Here is an 18,838-nt window from a genome sequence, read left to right on the forward strand (position 1 = left end):
ATTTTTCTTGGGTACAAATTATTAAAAGCTTTTGTAAATTCATTTGGATAGAGATAGGATATATCTTTTAAATATGTTTTAATTCTTGGTAGGAAGAAACTTTGACTCTTGCACTATCATAGGCAGAGGCAGAAAGGGGTTGGAACAGAGCAGTGAGGTGATGAAAGCTTTTTTTATTTTTAAGTATATTTTATTGATTATGCAACTATAGTTGTCCTAATTTTTTCCCTTTTACCCACGCTGGCTGGTACCTCCCTTCCCTCCAGCAATTCCCCCCGCCCCCACTTTAGTTTATGTCCATGGGTCATGCATATAAGTTTTTTGGCTTCTCCATTTTCTATACTATTCTTAACAACCCCCTGTTTACTTTGTACCAACCAGTTACGCTTCTTAATCCCTGTACCTTTTCCTCCATTTTCCCCCTTCCCCTCCCCACTGACAACTCTCCATATGATCTTCATATCTATGGTTGTGTTCCTGTTCTAGTTGTTTGCTTGGTTTGTTTTTTGTTTTTTGTTTTTTTCTAGATTCGTTTGTTGATAGTTGTAAGCTTGTTGTCATTTTACTGTTCATAGTTTTGATCTTCTTTTTCTTAAATGTGTCCTTTTAACATTTTATATATTAATGGCTTAGTGATGATGAACTCCTTCAGCTTTACCTTGTCTGGGAAGCACTTTATCTGCCCTTCCATTCTAAATGATAGCTTTGCTGGATAGAGTAATCTTGGTTGTAGGTCCTTGCTTTTCATCACATTGAATACTTCCTGCCAGTCCCTTCTTGCCTGCAAAATTTCTTTTGACAAATCAGCTGACAGTTCGGTGGGAACTCCTTTGTAGGTAACTCTCTGCTTGTCTCTTGCTGCTTTTAAGATTCTTTATCTTGAACCTTTGGCATTTTAATGATGATGTGTCTTTGTGTGGTCTTCTCTGGGTCTCTGGGACTCTCTGTGCTTCCTAGACTTGTACGTCTATTTCCTTCACCAAATTTGGGAAGTTTTCCTTTATTACTTTTTCACATAAGTTTTCAATTTTTTGCTCTTCTTCTTCCAGCACCCCTATGATTCATATTTTGCTATGTTTAACATTGTCCCAGAGGTTCCTAAGCCTCTCCTCATTTTTTTTCAATTCTTGTTTATTCATTCTGTACTGGATGACTGTTTATTTCTTCCTTATGTTCCAAATTTTGATTTGAACCCCGGCTTCCTTCCCCTCACCATTGGTTTCGTGTGGGTTTTTCTTCATTTCACTTAGTATAGCATTTACTTCTTCCCTTATGCATTTACTGTACTCAATAATATCTGTCAAACCTGTGAGCATCTTTATCACCAGTGTTATGAACTCTGTGCCTGTTAGATTGGCTGTCTCCTCATCTGTTAGGTTGGCTATCTTCTTGTCGCTTAGTTCTGCCACTGGAACCTTGATCTGTTCCCCCTTTTGGGCCATACGTCTCTGTCTTCTCATCTTGACAGGCTCCTATGTTTGTTTACCTCTATGTCTTAGGTAGAGCTGTCTCTCTGTTATGTTGTAAGGGGCGGAGCCATAGGTATTCGTCGGTACAAAGCGACCCGTTTCACCATGTTGTGGCGCTGTGTGTGGGTGAGGGGTCTGAGAGGGAACAATGCCTCTTGCTAAACACTTGCCCCTTTGCCAGGCACTTCTCCCACTTTGTATGGGACTGGCGCCTCTCTAGCTGTTTCCCTGGCCGTCGTTCCCAGAGTGGTGGGTCTGCGGACGTTCTAGGACTGTGGGGGCCCTTTAAACAAGCGGACTCTGCTGAGAGACTGGCAGTTTCTGCCTCCACCCCAACCCCTACTGGTTTGCACAGTCAGAAGCAATGAGGCTTGATTTTCCCTGGCGCTGGGACTGTGAGCTGTGCGGTCTGGTCAGGACCTGGGAACACTCCCCAGGTGTTCCTTCCCACTTTTTAAAATGTGTGAGTGCACTTCCCACTGGCCTACACTGCTGCCACTGCCACCACACCGCATCCTTTCCGCCCCGGCTCTGCCCCTCCTTCCTGTCTGGATGAGTATTTCTTCTTTATATCTTTGTTTGCTGGACTTCCATGCAACTCAATTTTCTGGAACTTCTGGTTGTCTCTAGTTTTTAGATAGCTGTACTCCTTCTTAGTTGTGGAGGGAGACCCAGCGTGTCTGTCTAGTCCTCCATCTTGGCTGGAAGTCTCCAGTCACACGTTTTTAAAAGTAGGGAGGGACACCTCGGGAGTGCTCCCAGCGCCAGACCAGACCACACAGCTCATGGTTCCAGCGCTGGGGAAAATAAAGCCTCATTGCTTTTGATTGTGCAAAGCAGTGGAGGGTTGTCGCAGAGGAAGAGATTGCTGGTCTCTCAGCAGTTTAAAGGGCCCCCACGGTCCTAGAACAACCGCAGATCCACCCTCTCTGGAACAATGGCCAGGGCAACAGCTAGAGAGGCCTATGCGGAAGGGGGAGAAGTGCCTGGAAAGTGGCGAGTGTTGAGCAAGTGGCATTGTTCTCTCTCAGGCTCCTCTCCCACTTACAGCGCCACAATGTGGTAAAACAAGTCATCCGTACTGATGAATACCTAAGGCTTCGTCACCCCTTACAATGTAACAGGTGCAACACCTCTACCTAAGACACAGAGGCAAACACAGGAGCCTGTCAAGATGAGGAGACAGAGCAGTATGGCTCAAAAGAGGGAATGGATCAAGGTTCAAGTGGGAGAACTAAGCGATGAGGAGATAGTCAACCTAACAGACGTAGAGTTCAAAACACTGGTGATAAAGATAGTCACAGGCTCGATAGATACACTTAAGTATGGCAAACGCATAAGGGAAGAAGTGAAAGCTATGTTAAATGAAATGAAGGAAAATTCACACAAAACCAATGGTGAAGGGAAGGAAACAGGGGTTCAAATGAACGACTTGAAACATAAGGAAGAAAAAGCAGTCAACCAGTACAGAATGAGGAAGCAAGAGCTGAAAAAAATGAGTTTAGCCTTGGATCCAAGATGGCGGAGGAGGTATAAGCCTGTGATCTCATTGCCTGAGTGATTGTCTAATACAAGGATGCCAACTTGTTAAACCGAGCATGCCATTGCCCGGTGACAGCCAGCTGACCTGGAGTCTGCAAGATCCTTCCCCATGTGGAAAGGCCACCCTCCCCTTTATAGCCCCACACTTATTAGGGATTTCTGGACCTAGGGGTAGGTAGGACGATGACTATGTCCCGCTTGAAGCAACTAGAGGAGCACGAGACCTTCGCCTATTGTCCTTTATAAGATTACAAAGGGCCTTAAGTCTGAGAGGGGGGAATTGTTACAGAGCAGGGGTCCTGCTCCAAAATTAATTAATAAATTAAAAGAATAATATAGGGAAGGGTGAAGGCAAAGAACTTATATGCACGACCCATGGGCATGAACTAAGTGGGGGTGGGATTGCTGGAGGGAAGGGGGGTACTGGGCGGAGGCGAGCAAAGGAAAATAAAACATTGGGACAACTGTAACAACATAATTATTAAAATATACTTAAAAATAAAATTAAAAAAGTGTTCTTATTAACAGTTGACAGTTAAAGCTTCTGAAATGCTCTAGGGCAAGAATGGTATCTTACTTGGGTCAGGGATTCATGAAGAATCTACTGAAAGTGTGTGCATGTTTCTGGAAAGGTGTTACCAGATTCTCAAAGGAAATATATTCTTCCTTTAACATTTTATCCAAAAAGAGTTGAGAACAAATATGAAAAACTGACTTTCTATGGCTTTCTTCTGGACATTCTTGAATATCCATATCAAACCACTTCCCCAAAGCCTGCTGCTCAAAGCAGCTCTAAGAGAACGGTTGCAGAGACAGCCAGACCTTGGGCTGGGGGACCAGCACTGGAGGACAGTGGCACTGGCCGTGCAGCCCTCTGCAGAAGCCCTGTGTGCTCAGGTGCAGTCTTCTGTCTGGGTGGGCAGTTCTCGTGCTCCCAGGCTGCAGCAGCTGAGTGGCTGAGGCTTTTACGTTTCCCAGCTGTGCTCTTGCTCTATTTTTTTTTTTAATTAAAAATGTTTATTGATTTGAGAGCAAGGGAGGGAGACATCAATTTGTTCCATTTATTTTTGCAGTCATTGGTTGTTTCTTGTTATGTGCCCTGACTGGAGATTGCACCTGCAACCTTGGCTTATTGGGATGACATTCTAACCAGCTGAGCTTCCCAGCCAGGGCTGTGCTCTTGCTCTTGCCTGTCCCCACTGTGCCAGCCACTGAGAATACCACACAGCACCCTCCTTTCAAGTGGCAGGGGAATGGCCTCTTGCCCAAGGTGGTCTTGGGGAATATTTTCAGACTGGGCATCAGGCACCATAGCAATGAGACTTAGGACAACCTCGTCAAACAAAATGAGATTTTTCTCTGAGGTCTGGCCTGGCAGTCACTTGATTTTGTTTTGCTTTGTTCTCCTTCCTCCCAAGCATACAGGCATAAAAGCACTTGGTGAATCTGAAATGGAAGCATGTTCTCTGATAATCACTGAGGAATGTCTTTCCTGAATGGCTCCTGTGAGGGAATAGCTCTACAGAAACAAAAGAAAACCTAAGATAGTGACAGCAGCTCTTTCTATTCTATTCTGTTTAACAAGCATTTATTGAGTACCTACTATGTGCCGTAGAATTCTTGTCTATCAGGGAAGCCAGGTTATGAGGAGCCATGACAGGGGGTTGGGTGCAGGAGAGTCGGCAAGTATGGGCTGTGGATCCCAGAGGAGCACAGTTAATTCAGCTGGTGTGTGCTTGCACACGCGGGCATGTCAGGGCCTCCCTGCGAGGGGCTGTGGGGCTGAGAGGTAAAGGAAGGATGTACCCTCCTGTGTTCTCTTTTGACCCTTTCATTATGTGAGTACGCGTTTTTACCTAGTGATTGGTATGCACACAATATTTTGTGCTGCCTATTTTTCACTTAGCATTCCTATACTGATTTCCACTTAGCAACTTGGCCAAAGTATTTATCATTTTTAAAAGCCACGTAGCATTTTTTGCCTTATTGATGTACCCTTGTTGCTTAGCCATCTTTCATTTTTCGGGAGCAACAGTTTTTCTCAATTAGGCATCTTTGCAGAATCAGCTCTCCCTCCTCCTAGCTTATTTCCTTAGGGGTATATTGCTGGGTCAAAGTTATGAATGGTGTTATGCCTTTGCAACTGAATTACTTTTATTATGGAAAATTTCAAACATATAAAAGGGGAAAGACTATTCTGATGAACTCCCATGTATTTATCAGTGAGTTTTAACAATTATCAACTCATGGCAGTTTTAGTTTATCTACAAGCCCACACAGTTCTTCTGTCCTGCATTATTTTTCAGTGAACCCCAGACATCATGTAATTTCATCTATAAATACCCATGTGTGTATCTCTAAAGGATGTAAACCAATGGTTATTAGTGCCAGTTTGATTTGGGGTACAATGAAGAAGGAAACTATTCAGCGCAAAACACTGAATTCAGCTCCATTGTGACACAGCAGGGCGGCTGTGAGGCAGCCGCTCTCCTGCTGGACAGCCAGTCCGCTCTGCTGGGGGAAATGCAGTCTGCAGTGTTCAGCCTTCAGTGGGACAGGACAGTGTGCTCCCTTGCTGGTTGGGAGCTGGCTTATGGGGACAGAAGTTCTGGCCCTGGTCCCTGATTAGCTTGCTGTCTATGCAAATGAGGACTCCAAATCCTTACAGTTCGATTGGTCCAAAAGACACTGTCCTGATTGGTCAGAATAGAGCCACTCTGGTTGGTTGGTTAGAACTCTGCTGCTGCTATTGGATGGGGAAAGCCTCAGTCCTGTTGGTTGGAATAGGATTCCAGGAAGTCCTTTATAAGGGCTGGCTCCATTGCAAAAGCAGTGCAGTTCAGTGCAGGCTTCTCTGAGAAGTGCAGTTGGCACTAGAGGCCCCTGTGTAGAAATGGCTGCTAGGCTCTGTTCTTTAAAAAATTTGAGCCCTGTTAGCCACCAGGAGCCCTTCTTAGTTGGTGTCCTTTCTCAGGGTTTACAAGGATAAGTAATCCTTTTTTTTGAAATTATTTTTAGTCTTTACCCAAGGATATGTTTATTGATTTTAGAGAGAAAAGGAGGAGGAGAGAGAGAGAGGGAAGCATCGATGTCTGAGAGAAACATCAACCGGTTGCCTCCTGTATGTGCCTTGACCCGGTATTGAACCCATAACCTTTTTGTGTTCTGGATAACACTCCAACTGATGGAGCCACCCGGCCAGGGCAGGGATTTTTTAAACAGTATAATCACAGCTTCATTACCACATCTAAAAAATTTAATCATAATACTTAATATGATAAAATATCTAGTCATCCAACTGAAAGTTTAAGATTTCCCAATGTTCTCTGGGGCCACCCTTAGGGGGCTGGTTATTTGCACCCGTCGGTTCTCTACGGAAGGTTTCACCTGACGCATTCACAGGGAAGGTGCTCTCCTGGCCTCAGAATGGGAATGAGGGAGGGCGGCCTCTCAGGGGCCTCTGCTGCTTACCCCGCGTGGTTTGTGCTGCATGGGGTGGTGAGTACTGTCCACGCATTACTCAGACTTCCTCTGGTAAACCTGGCTGTGCCACTAGATCCACTTACTGGCTTTAGTTGGTGAGATGTGCAGAAAACACCAGGTTCCGCCCTTTGGGATCCCGCCCCCCCCCCCATATTGAAGAATAAAATATGATGCTGTTTCTTCAGTGCTGAAAAAGCTAAATAGATACTATGTTTTTTTTCCTACAATGAAAATCCCTGGCATCCAGTGGGAACTGGATTTTGATCATCTTATATTCATGTTTCTCTTGGCAAGCTTTGGTGGTGTTGGCAAGGTGACCCAGCTAGAACTATTGTTTAAAGTCACATTGTCGTTAATAAGTTTACAGAACCTGTGTGTGATACCTCCCTGAGTTCTGAATATTGCTATACATGCTTGTGTTGGGTCTCTTCTTCCTAAACATGGTTGGATTTAAATGTAATATCCCTGTTTGCTCTCACTGTTGATTTTCCTGATTTTTCCATGTTAGGGATAGGAGCAGTTCCCCAGGGATTCAGAAGCCTATGTATTTGGCTTTGAATGCAGATCACATGCACACATGTGTCTGCATCTCCCAGCCCAGACAGGCTCTTGATTTGGTCCTCCTTGACTGGCTGGGTGCCCTGGTAGGTGGTGAAAACATGAACCATGGGTAACCCACGCTAGGACAAGGGGGAGTTAATAGGGATGCCAGGTCAGGGTGAAGATGCCTTTTCAAAGATACTAGGATTAGAGGGCTTTTAGCCTTAGGGAAAATAGTCTTTATAATCAAAAAGGTTTACTTATGTTTAGGACAGCCCTATTCCCTGTGCATATTTTTGATGGAAGAATTAAATAATTAGACTTTAGTATGGGGTATGAGTTTGCCATTTCCATCTTAGTGTTCTGTAATACAGTGTCCCCTTTCCATCTTTATACAACAGTAATAACAGAAAACAATTTTATTTATTTATTTGACTTCATTGATTACGCTATTACAGTTGTCCCCATTTTTCCCCTCCCCCCCATCTGGTACCCCCATTACCTATGGCAATCCCTCCCCCTTAGTTCATGTCTGTGGGTCATGCATGTAAGTTCTTTGACTTCTTCACTTCCTATACTATTCTTAACATCCCTCTGTCTATTCCGTACCTACCAATTATGCTTCTTGATCCCTGCACCTTTTCCCCCACTCACTCCCTGCCCCCTCCCTACTGATAACTATCCAAATGTTCTCCATGTCTCTGATTTTGTTTCTGTTCTGCTTGTTCGCTTAGTTTTTTTAGATTTAATTGTTGATAATTGTGACTTTGCCATTTTAATGTTTGTAGTTTTGATCTCTTCTCCTTAAATAAGTCCCATGAACATTTCATATGACAAGGGCTTGGTGATGATGAACTCCTTTAGCTTTACCTTGTCTGGGAAGCACTTTATCTGCCCTTCCATTCCAAATGATAGCTTTGCTGGCTAGAGTAATCTTGGCTGTAGGTCCTTGCTTTTCATCACTTTGAATACTTCTTGCCAGTCCCTTCTTTGCCTGCAAAGTTACTTTTGAGAAATCAGCTGACAGTCTGATGGGAACTCCTTTGTAGGTAACTCTCTTCCTTTCTTGTGCTGCTTTTAAGGTTCTCTCTTTATCTTGAACCTTTGGCATTTTAATTATGATGCGTCTTGGTGTGGTCCTCTCTGGGTCTAGCTTATTTGGGACTCTTTGTGCTTCCTGGACTTGTATGTATATTTCCTTTGCCATACTAGGGAAGTTTTCTTTCATTATTTTTTCCAATAAGTTTTCAATTTCTTGCTTTTCCTCTTCTCCTTCTGGCACTCCTATGAGTCGAATGTTGGTATGTTTGAAGTTGTCCCAGAGGCTCCTTAGCCTATCCTTGTTTTTTTGGATTCCGTTTTCTTCCTGCTGTTATTACTGAATGTATTTCCGTTCTGAATCATTGATATGATTCTTGGCTTCATCCACTCCACTCTTGATTCCCTGTAAAGTTTTCTTTATTTCACTTAGTGTATCCTTCATTTCAGCCTGGGTCTTTTTATGCTATTGAAGTACCCATTGAGTTCCTTGAGCATCCTAATAAAAAATGTTTTGAACTCGGCATCTGATAGATTGCTTATCTCCATTTTGTTTAGTTCTTTTTCTGGAGTTTTGTTCTGTTCTTTCATTTGGGCCATATTTCTTTGTCTCCTCATTTCGGCAGCCTCCCTGTGTTTGTTTCTGTGTACTAGGTAGAGCTACTTTGACTCCCTGTCTTAGTAGTGTGATCTATTATAAGAAAAATGCACCTGTAAGTTGGATAGCACGAAGCCTTAGGTAGTCACCAGGGCGGGAAAATCTATGTGAACCAGGTTGATGGAGTCTCAGATACGGCGTCGCCACTCTATGGCTCTGAGTAGGGGAGGGCTCAGAAAGGGGACAATGGCCACTACCTGGCCTCTGGAGTTTTGTCTGGGAGGAAGCTGTCCCCCGGCACTAGTCCCAATGCCAGACACTTCAGTTCCTCCTCGTATGCCATTGGTGCCCTTCCAGCTGCTGCCCCGGTGCTGAACCCAGGGAGAGTGAGTCTGTGTAAGTACTGAGTCCCTTGCAGGCCTGTAAGAGGAGACTGCTGAGAATCTCACAGTTTCTTCAGCTGCCCCAGTCCCCACTGGTTTTTGCAGCCAGACGTTACGAGACGTATCTTCCTGGCACTGGAACCCTGGGCTGGGTGGTCTGGTGTGAGGCTGGGATCCCTCTCTCCCGAGGTACCCCTCCCAATTTTTTGTCCTCCTCACACGGGTAGGACCACCCATTCTGTGTCTCCGTCTCTCTGAATCTCTGTGCATTTCCATGTGCCTCCGCGTCTCCGCCCCTCCTACTTGTCTGGATGAACGTGGCTTCTTTAATTCTGTGCTCGTTGGACTTCAGTACGATTCAATTTTCTGATAATTCTGGGTGATACTTGTTTTGTAGTCTAGCTGTAATTTTTGCTGTGGTTGTGTGAGGAGGTGAGCCATGTTTGCCTGTGCCCTCATCTTGACCAGAAGTCCTCAGAAAAACATTTTAAAGATTTGCCTTTAAACCAAATACTTTTAACACATTGATTATTCTCACCTTTTTACATTTCTCTTCCAGGCGTTGTCCATATGCATCCTTTTATTTTTTTTAAAATACTTTTTATTTATTTATTTATTTGTAGAGAGAGGGGAAAGGAGAAAGAGGGAGAGAAACATCACTGTGTGGTTGCCTCTCACCTGCGCCCCCAACTGGGGACCTGACGTGCAACCAAGTCATGTGCCCTGACTGGGAATCGAACCAGCAACACTTGGCTCACAGGCCGACGCTCAACCCACTGAGCCACAGCAGCCAGGGCTCATATGCATTCTTTTTAAAAAATAATTTTGTGTCTTGTTTTCCTTATACCATTACAAAATGTTCCTATATGTTTTAATAATGATTACTTATAATGGCTATAACTACTTATAATTAATGGCTATAAGTAATGCAATTACTTATAATGGGTATTCTGTTGAGTTGATAATTTATTGGGTTGGCCAAAAAGGCTGTTACATTTTTTCCATAAGATGGCTCTAGTAGTGTTTAGTTGTCTTTAACTTCATTTGAAACAATTTTGTTAGATTGTATTGTGACAGCTGTCACATCAGTGGGCATTTAAATAAACATCAAAATTGGTAAATTTTTGTGCAGTAATTTTAATGTTGAAGATGGAAAAAAACATGCAGTATTTTCAGCATATTAGGCTTTACTATTTCAAGAAAGGTAAAAACACAACTGAAACAGAAAATAAGATCTGTGCAGTGTATGGAGAAGGTGCCATGACTGATTGAATGTGTCAAAAGTGGTTTGCAAAGTTTCTTGTAGTATTGGCATTTTGGCCAAATAATCCTTTGCTGTGTCTTATGAACTGGAAGATGTTGAGCAGTATCCCTGTCTTCTACCCACTAGAAGCCAATAGTGGGAGACAGCCGACATACACAAAATACCCAAATCAATAAAGTTACTGGTGAAAATGAAAAATGTGTCTTTTATTTTATGGAAAAAAACTAAATGGACTTTTTGGCCAACCCAATACTTAGCCATCGCTTTTCTATATTTCATATTTGGGAAGTTTTAAGAATTTTAAATGATACTATATTGAACATGTGGGCAGCTTTCCCCTTTTTTTCAATAGCTTTCTTGAGATATAATTCACATACCATGCAGTTCACCCATTTAAAGTATAAAATTCAATGGTTTTTAGTATATTCACAGAGTTGTGCAACCATCACCACAATCAGTTCTTAGAACATTTTCATCATACCCATAAGCAATCACTTCCCATTTTCCCTGACCCTAGGCGACCACTAATCGATTTTGTCTTTATAGATTTGCCTGTCTTGGACATGCCCTATAAATGGAATCATACAACCTGTCTTTTTTTCCCCACTTAAAATATTGCGATAAAATATACATAACAAAATTTACCATTTTAGCCGTTTTAAGTGTATAGTTCAGTGGCATTAATTATATTCAAATGTGTGCACCCATCACCACTGTGCATCTCCAGAACCTTTCCATCCTCCCAAATTGAAACTCCGTACCCATTCAGCACTGACTCCCTCCTGGCCCTGTCAACACCCTTCTACTCTCTGTCACTGTGAATTCGACTGCTCTATATAGCTAATATAAGTACAGTCGTAAAGTATTTGTCTTTTGTAGTGTCTGGCTTTCTTCACTTGGCATAATGTTTTCAAAGTTCATCTGTGTTATAGCACATAGCAGAATTTCATTCCTTTTTATTGCCAAATACTATGCCATTGTGTGGATGTACCGTATTTTGTTTATTCATCATTTGATGAACATTTGGGGTGTTTAATCACCTGGCTTGTGCCTGGATTATATCTGGTTTTAACTTTATTTTATCAGAAGTGTTTTATCCAGGTAGAATAAGAGATATTAACAACAGAGCAAACCCCACCTTGCTTAGCTAGAATGTGTTGAAGAGCGATTCTATTTTCTAATGTTGCAATGGTGGTCATTGTAGTACCTGTCCGAGGAAGAGTATTCTTATAAATCTGGTACTTTTGCTGGGACTGACATCACCAGGCGTTAAACATTTGAGGGTTAATACTTTTAAATTTGGCTGCACATGGATTTTTGTATTTTAGAGTGTCAGAGTCTTCTCCATGAATCTCTCTGAAGATGAGACATCTTCGTAGAAACATATTTGTAAAAACAGGGTAAACCAGTAATTGTCCTTAAATAACAAAAGACTTAAAAAGATTAGAGTTCAGATACATACATCTTAAGATCCCTCCTCTGTGAACCTTCTGCAATGCATACACACCTTTTGCAATATGCACAGGGGGTCTAATTTAGATACATCTTTCCATTTTTGTCCTATGTATTCTCTCTTTATTTTGAAACAATCATTTTATTCTAGGGCACAATTATTTTGGTTTCTCTTTATCAATAAAACACATGTCCTTTATATTCTTCATTATCTAAAAACATTTTATTTTCTTTTTCCTTCAGCAAAAGTATATATCTCTTTTCCATACCTTCTTTACGAAAAATACTGTATACAACCAATTCTGAGTTGTCGTCGGCAGCCGTCCGTCTCGAGAGACGATGGTGTAGCTTCTTAAGAGTCTATCTGCACCGCCGAGAATGGCTATGCAGTCCAACTCGGGAGTGACACGGTATCTGTCTCCTCCCGTGTTGAATCGACATCTTGTGATGACACTGGAGTGTCCTCTCCAGTGAAACTGAAGCTACAGAGCCTGGGCAGGGTGATATGGAGGGTCTGCTGTTGCCCATGCAGCAGACCCCCCCTCTCTTCGCAGCTGAAGGATCCAAGGGAAAGACGGAGTCAATACAGCTTGGCTTCAGGTGCGCCGCAGGAGTTGCCGGTGTTGACTACAACGTCAAACCGCCTTAGGGACTCCGGCTCCGGATTTTCTGTCGGGGTTTACTCCCTTAGCCTTTCCCCTGAAGAGGTATGCCACAAGGCAGCAGAGTTTTTTTGGAGTCAGAGTTTTCCTTCTCTGATGTGCCCTGACTGGAAGATCGAACCAGCGACACTTAGCTCGCAGGCCAACGCTCAATCCACTGAGCCAAACCAGCCAGGGTTACCAATTCTGAGTACATGTGTAATTAAAGGCTTAGCACCAAGCGGGAGTTCCCTATAGAACAGATCCTCTGTCCAGCGAAGGCACAAGCTAGTAACGACCTGACGAGCTGCCCACCAGTTCACCAAGCATCCACATCGGGCCAGGAGTCCCATCTGTGTCTCCAGATGTTACCAGCCTGGAGGGGTTTGCCACTTGGGGTATCCCATTCAAGAAGGGACCTGGTTGTTGCAGGGTAGCTTTATTTACTTGCAACAAGTAAAGGAGACTGAGGGGTCACCTCCAAACCTGTGTGTCTGGGAAGGGAGGCTAGCCACTGCTTGCACACACTGTTTGGTCAATTACGTGTTAATTTCTGCTTTGCAGTTGTGTTGGGTTCTGGTCAAGCCATCCAGTTACAGCTGCATCTGCAAAATACTGTTCTATATTTTAACATTTAGCAAAAAGAGCATTTAGTAAGAGTCGTGGCCATGAGACCCTTGCCCTATCTAACAGTTTCACTGTAGCCTTCCCAGCAGTGGGAATTATTCTTTTAAAGGTGTTAATTTAAGAGTTTAACTTAGTTGTTTTAATAGAGGTGTTTTTTTCTAATTAGCTGCTATTCCTGAGAAGACCAGGCCTCTAGTGTTAGGGAGAGCCAGCTAGTATTTGAGCCCCCCTGTGGTGGGTTGCTTCTGACTGTTCCCCACAAATGCAAAGGCTCTGGTGGCAGCAAGGAGAGTTCCTCTTTGCCTAATTCTGAAGTACAGCACTTTGCCCAGCTCGTCACAGCGCTGTGGCTTTTCTGAGCACCACAGGTATGAGCCCTGGGGACCTTCAGGGAGGTTTTTCTCCAGGCTTGGAGTTTTGTCACATGCTCTGAGACAGAAAGGAGACCATCCTTTCTAGACTGGTTCATAGTGACGCCTGCTGTCCCTGGCTGCTCTGGAGGGCTAACCAGCAGCATGGAGCCCCGCTCTGGGCCAGTCTGCCCACACTCGCTCAGAGGGACTTGGTGGCCTCTTCACTCTGCCTGGAGACAGTCGCCTGCCAATTTGCCTTGCCCGCACAAGTGCAGTCTTTCCTGAGGGACAGTCCAATATGCACACATTTTAAGAATTATAGTTCATATATATTGCACACTCACCAAGTGCCAGGTTCCTCGTTTTCTTTTATATCACTAATTCATTGGCACGGCTATTTTGCCCATTTTTTAGATGACTAAACTAAAGTTCAGAGAGGTTCAGAAATTTGCCCAGGGTCAAATGACCCAGGACTGACCCCTGAGGCATTGAATTCAAAACCATGCCTTTGCTCAAGCACTGTCCTGCAGCCCCGCTTCACTGAGCAGTTAGGGCAGGCCTGACCCTGCTTGCTGCTGAGCCTCTGGACTCTGCACTCCAGTCCAGCCCCGTGCTGTGCCCAGAGCCATCTGCCCTTTCTGTTGGGAAGCCCTGTCCACTGGCTCCTGCAGAAAGCCCAGACTCCTTGTAGAAAATGGAAGGACTGTCCCCAGCTGGCCCCCTCTCGCTGCTCCCCTTCTCCACAGCCCAGCGTTTCCCTCCCAGCCCTGGCAGACCTTCAGATCCCTGCCCAGCCAGTTCCTGCTGCCTCCCCGCCTCCAGATTCCTGCTCTTCCACTGCCCCAGGTCCTTCCCTTAGCTTTTGCAGACCCTTCCTCTCTCCGCTTCAGCATGATGGACTCTTCCTCTGGCATCTCCTGGCGCGTGAGCCTTTCTTTTTTTCATACACTCCCATTATAACAGTGCTCACATTGTGTACTGGCTGCTTGTTTGCAGGTCTCCTGCCTGGTGATCCATCTTGCTTACTTTTTCTGTCCCACCCTAGCAGGGTGCCTGGCAGGGGGAGGCCTTTCAGTGGACTGGGAAGCCTTTGGCCGCCTTGCCTGTTCCCCTGCCCCAAGGACTGACGCCCAAGTCTTCTGTGAGTGTGCGCGTGTCTGTAGTCAGGACGGCGGGCGGGGGCGGGGGCGGGGCAGTGCACAGTGCACTTGGCAGGCACACCTCTCTCCCGGCACCGGAGCAAGGCGAGCAGCCCCCAGGAAGCGCTCTGGGAAAGCAGAGACTGGTGGCACATCCACTGTGCTGTAATGCAGGTCTGACCTGCTCGCCAGCTCCCAGGGGGCCTGTTACTGTCCCAGCCAGACGGCCCACCTGCCTGGCTGGGAGAGAGCAGCGGCTGGGCGGGGCAGCCCACTGGCACCGCCCTCCTGGCCTCTCCTGGCCTCTCCTGGCCTTCAGGGGCCCTTCTCCCCCAGCCCTAAATCAGGGCTTCCCGCAGCTCCCCTCTCACTCCCTCATGTACTCCACAGGTAAAATATTCCACCGAATACAAAGGTGGGAACATATCAGACCAGTGGCCCTGCTTGTAGGGAACACACTCCAAATGCATTTTAAATCTGGATCCTCCTCAAGGGAATTCCAGTTCAAAAAGAACTTGGGTCAGCAGCCTCAGGCCTGCGTGCCAACCAGCTTCCCTTTCTCTGTTGTTTGCCTGGCCTGAAGGGCTCCTTTGTGTGGGGCGTGGGAGGCTGTGACGTCCTCACTCGGCTGGTGTGGGGTCTCCGCTCGGAGGGGCTGCGCTTCAGAACTGAGTGCCCCAGACAGGAGAAGAAGGTAGCAGTGGTTTTGTGAGCTTGCTGGTCTTCCAAGAAAGAGAAAATTTAAAAGATGGGGTGCTAAACGCAGCGTGGCATTCTGGATTGGCTTCTGGACAAAAAAGGGCATTAGTAGGAAAACTGGAAAATTCCCAGTCCAGTCTGGAGTTTAGTTAACAGTACTGTGCTAATGTTCGTTTTTTAGTTTGGACAAATGAACAATGGTTATGTAAGATGTTGACGTGAACAGAAACTGGGAGAAGGGCATATGGGAGGGACCCTTTATATAATCTTGGCAACTTTCCAGTAACTCTAAAATTATTCTGATATTAGAAGTTTATTGATAAAAAAGAGAAGGGTAAAAAGGCTGATCCAGCAGCTAATTTAACAACCCTTCATTAGGACTTTCTTTTACACTTTTTGCCCCAGGGTTTGAGCCTTGGCCTGCAGAATCGGGAGGGTAGGCTGTATCCGGGAGCCCTGAACCAATCTGCTCTTGAGGTCAGGGTCTTCTTCCCTGCCCCCCTCTGTTTGGGGTCCAAGGCCAAGTCTACCAGGAAAACGTGGATCCTGTGGTTGGCAGCGCTGCTAGCTGCCAGCTTTGTGCTGTCAGTCACCAATCTGCGCTTCAGTTTCTTCACCTGTTAGAAGGGGCTAACCTGCTCGGAGGGAAGCGAGGGTTACGGAGGATGATCACGTGAAGAACTCGGCCCAGACAGAATGCTAGGCTCGGCGGCCACCGTTGGTTTTCGTTCCCCCTCTGCTTCTCGTGTGTGTGTATGTGTGTATGTGTGTGTGTTTGTGAGTGTGTGTGTGAGAAAGAAGTGAGTGCTATTTCCTTGAACACTCAAGCTCAGCGGTTCAGCGGTAGCTGGGAGATCACGACCCTGCCTGTGGGGAGCCAGCAGCAGCGCTGCCCCCCTGCCCCCCACATACCCATTTCCAGAGGTCCAGGAAAGGCGACGTCTGTTTTGAGTAACTCATGGGGAATCGCCGTCACCAGATGGTCTATAAGGCCTCATGGCGTTTTAACATTCGGGTCTCGGGAAATTGTGCTGTGGATGTTTCTTCACCCTGAGGGTGGACCAAGTTGTTTGGGGGCTTCCTTCTGGAACAGGAGCCCCTGGCGCTGCTTCTGGGCGTGGAATGCTCCTGGCTCAGAAACCCAGAAATCAGAGAGGCTGGAGATATTTGCAGGATCCAAGGGCTCTGAGTCTGCTGGGCATGGCTCGTGGGTGGCTGCTTACCTGCAGGTGGCAGTGGAGGCGCGGGAATGCTGAAGGCAGGGGCGCGAGGGCTGTGCAGGCGGAAGCCTTTGGGAAGAGCAGTAGTAACAGTAATAGTGGTGGCCGCGGTGTGGAGGACCGTTACTCTGTGTTCAGGCTTTATCACATGCTCTATGTTTGTTGTTCAGTTTACTCTCAGAACAACTATGTGGGGAAAGTGCTATTATAAGCACATTTGACAGGTGACAGAAAGGCTTACAGACGTCAAGGTACTGTCCTGGAGTTACACGGTAATTGGCAGAACTAGGACTCACCACGGTCTGAGTTCAAACCCCCTGCTCATACTCCCCACTATGATGCCCATTTCTCTTGCTTCTGAGTCCAGTGGGGAATTAAGGGACAGTGGGGAGCCTAGGTCTGATCTCCCCTAACTGTCCAGTGCCTGTCATCCCAGGGCCTCACTTATCATTTCATTTATAAAGGATTCTTGCCACCATAGGCCAGGCCCTCAAGAGGAAATGAAGATGTCCTGCCTTCATGCAGGTCCAGGTTTAGATATGGAATCTACTCATGTCTTGTTAAGCCAGTGAGATTGGAGGAGCCTCTCAGAACAGCATTAGCACGGTGTTGAAAGCCTAGTCCTCCCGTGGACAATGCTTCCAGGTGCTGGAGCCCATCAAAAGGATCTCTTGGGAAAGCACTGGGGAAGGGAGAGGATGGGAGCTAAGCATGCCCAGGCAGGCAGGCTGCAGTGCAGGCTTTCTGACCACGGAAGTCTTGAGGTGGTTTCCTCAGGGCTGGAAGCAGAGACCCCAGGCCCCTTGGCTTACAGAGTCTTCCAGACACTGACACAGTTCCCTCCTTGACCCTCCAGCAGATAACCTGTTTTCCTGTGGAATGAGGACTCAGGTGGGTGTCCCTTCAGCTTTACTTTCTTGAGTTGTGTCAGAGTATACAGAAACCAAAGGAAGCCTGCCTTTGTCACTTCTACTTGGCACAGGATGGGAAGTTCTAGCCAGAGCAACTAGGGAGGAAAAAGAGATAAAAAGCATCGAAATGGCAAAGAAGAAGTAAAATTACCTCTGTTTGTAGGTGACATGACCTTATATGTAGAAAACCCTATACATGTCATGAAAAAAAAAAGTTAGAACTAATAAATCCAGCAAAGTTGCAAAAATACAAAATCAGCATTAAAAATAAGCTGTTTCTATACACTAACAATGAACAATCCAAAAAGGAAATTAAGAAAACAATTTCAATTTCATTTTACAATAGCATCTAAAAGAATAAAATCCCTATGAGTTAATCAAGGAGGCAAAGGCTTGTACATGGGGAAACTACAACACATTGCTGAAGGAAATTAAAGAAGACATAATAAACGGAAAGACATCCCATTAAGATGACACTACTACCCAAAGTGATTTATAGACTCAATGCAATCCCAATCAAAATCCCAACATTTTTTGCAGAAATTAAAAAAAATCTAAAATTCATATGGAAACTCAAGAGACTCCAAATAGCCAAAATAACCTTGAAAAAGGACAAAGTTGAAGGACTTTTACTTCCTGACTTTGAAACTTAGCCCTCACCAGGTAGCTCAGCTGGTTAGAGCGTTCCATATCCGGTCAGGCCACATGCAAGAACGAACCAATGAGTGCATCAGTTGGCGCAACAACAAATTGATTTCTTTCTCTCTCTCTCTCAAATCAATTTTAAAAAATATTCAGAACTTACAGTAATTACAACAGTGTGGTGCTGGCATAAGGATGGACCTGTGGAATAGAATGAAGACCTTGGAAATAAACTCTCCCATATATAATCAATTGAATTTCCATTCAAGGGAGAAAGGGCAGCCTTTTCAACAAATGGTGCTGGAAAAGCTGGATACTCACATGCAAAAGAATGAAGTTGGACCCTTACCTTAAAACAGTAAATTTTTTGTCATGTATATTCTACCACAAAATCACCAATGAGAAGAAAAGTGTGCACAGGCCAACATCCTGTCAGAGTGCAGTGGGGGAGCTGGAGGGATGGGTGGGGCTTGGAGAGCCTTCAGCTGTTACCTCATTCGCCAGGAAACCTAGGGCCCAGAGAAGAAGATGGACTAAATAGTCCAGGAGCCCAGGATCGTCACTGGCAAAGCCAGAACTGGAACCAGGGTCATTTGCCCCCTGTCCCCCACTGGGCTGGGAGCCCCAGAGGGCTGGAATGAGGTCTGTCTTGCCTTCCCCGGTGTCCCCAGCGCTCAGCCCGGGGCAGCCCTGCAGCCCATTCATGTCAGCTGGCTGACTGCTGGCTGGGGTCAGGCTCTCACGCAGCCGCACGTCGAATCGCGTGGGGAGCTAGCTCTTAGAGCATGTCAGCCCCTGGGCCTCGGAGCTCACGGTTCTGGTTGGGAGGCATGGGGT

At 45.5% G+C, this 18,838-nt stretch overlaps 1 protein-coding gene across 8 annotated transcripts in view; it reads left to right on the forward strand.

The window, feature by feature from the left end:
• The window catches only part of TOM1L2 (target of myb1 like 2 membrane trafficking protein), a 128,135-nt gene that overhangs the window by 48,954 nt on the left and 60,343 nt on the right, over nucleotides 1–18,838 (forward strand). The window lies entirely within an intron of this gene.

This window comes from Furipterus horrens, unplaced genomic scaffold (genome assembly GCF_987537825.1).
Source record: "Furipterus horrens unplaced genomic scaffold, mFurHor1.1.pri manual_scaffold_11, whole genome shotgun sequence".
NCBI classification, from domain to species: domain Eukaryota; kingdom Metazoa; phylum Chordata; class Mammalia; order Chiroptera; family Furipteridae; genus Furipterus; species Furipterus horrens.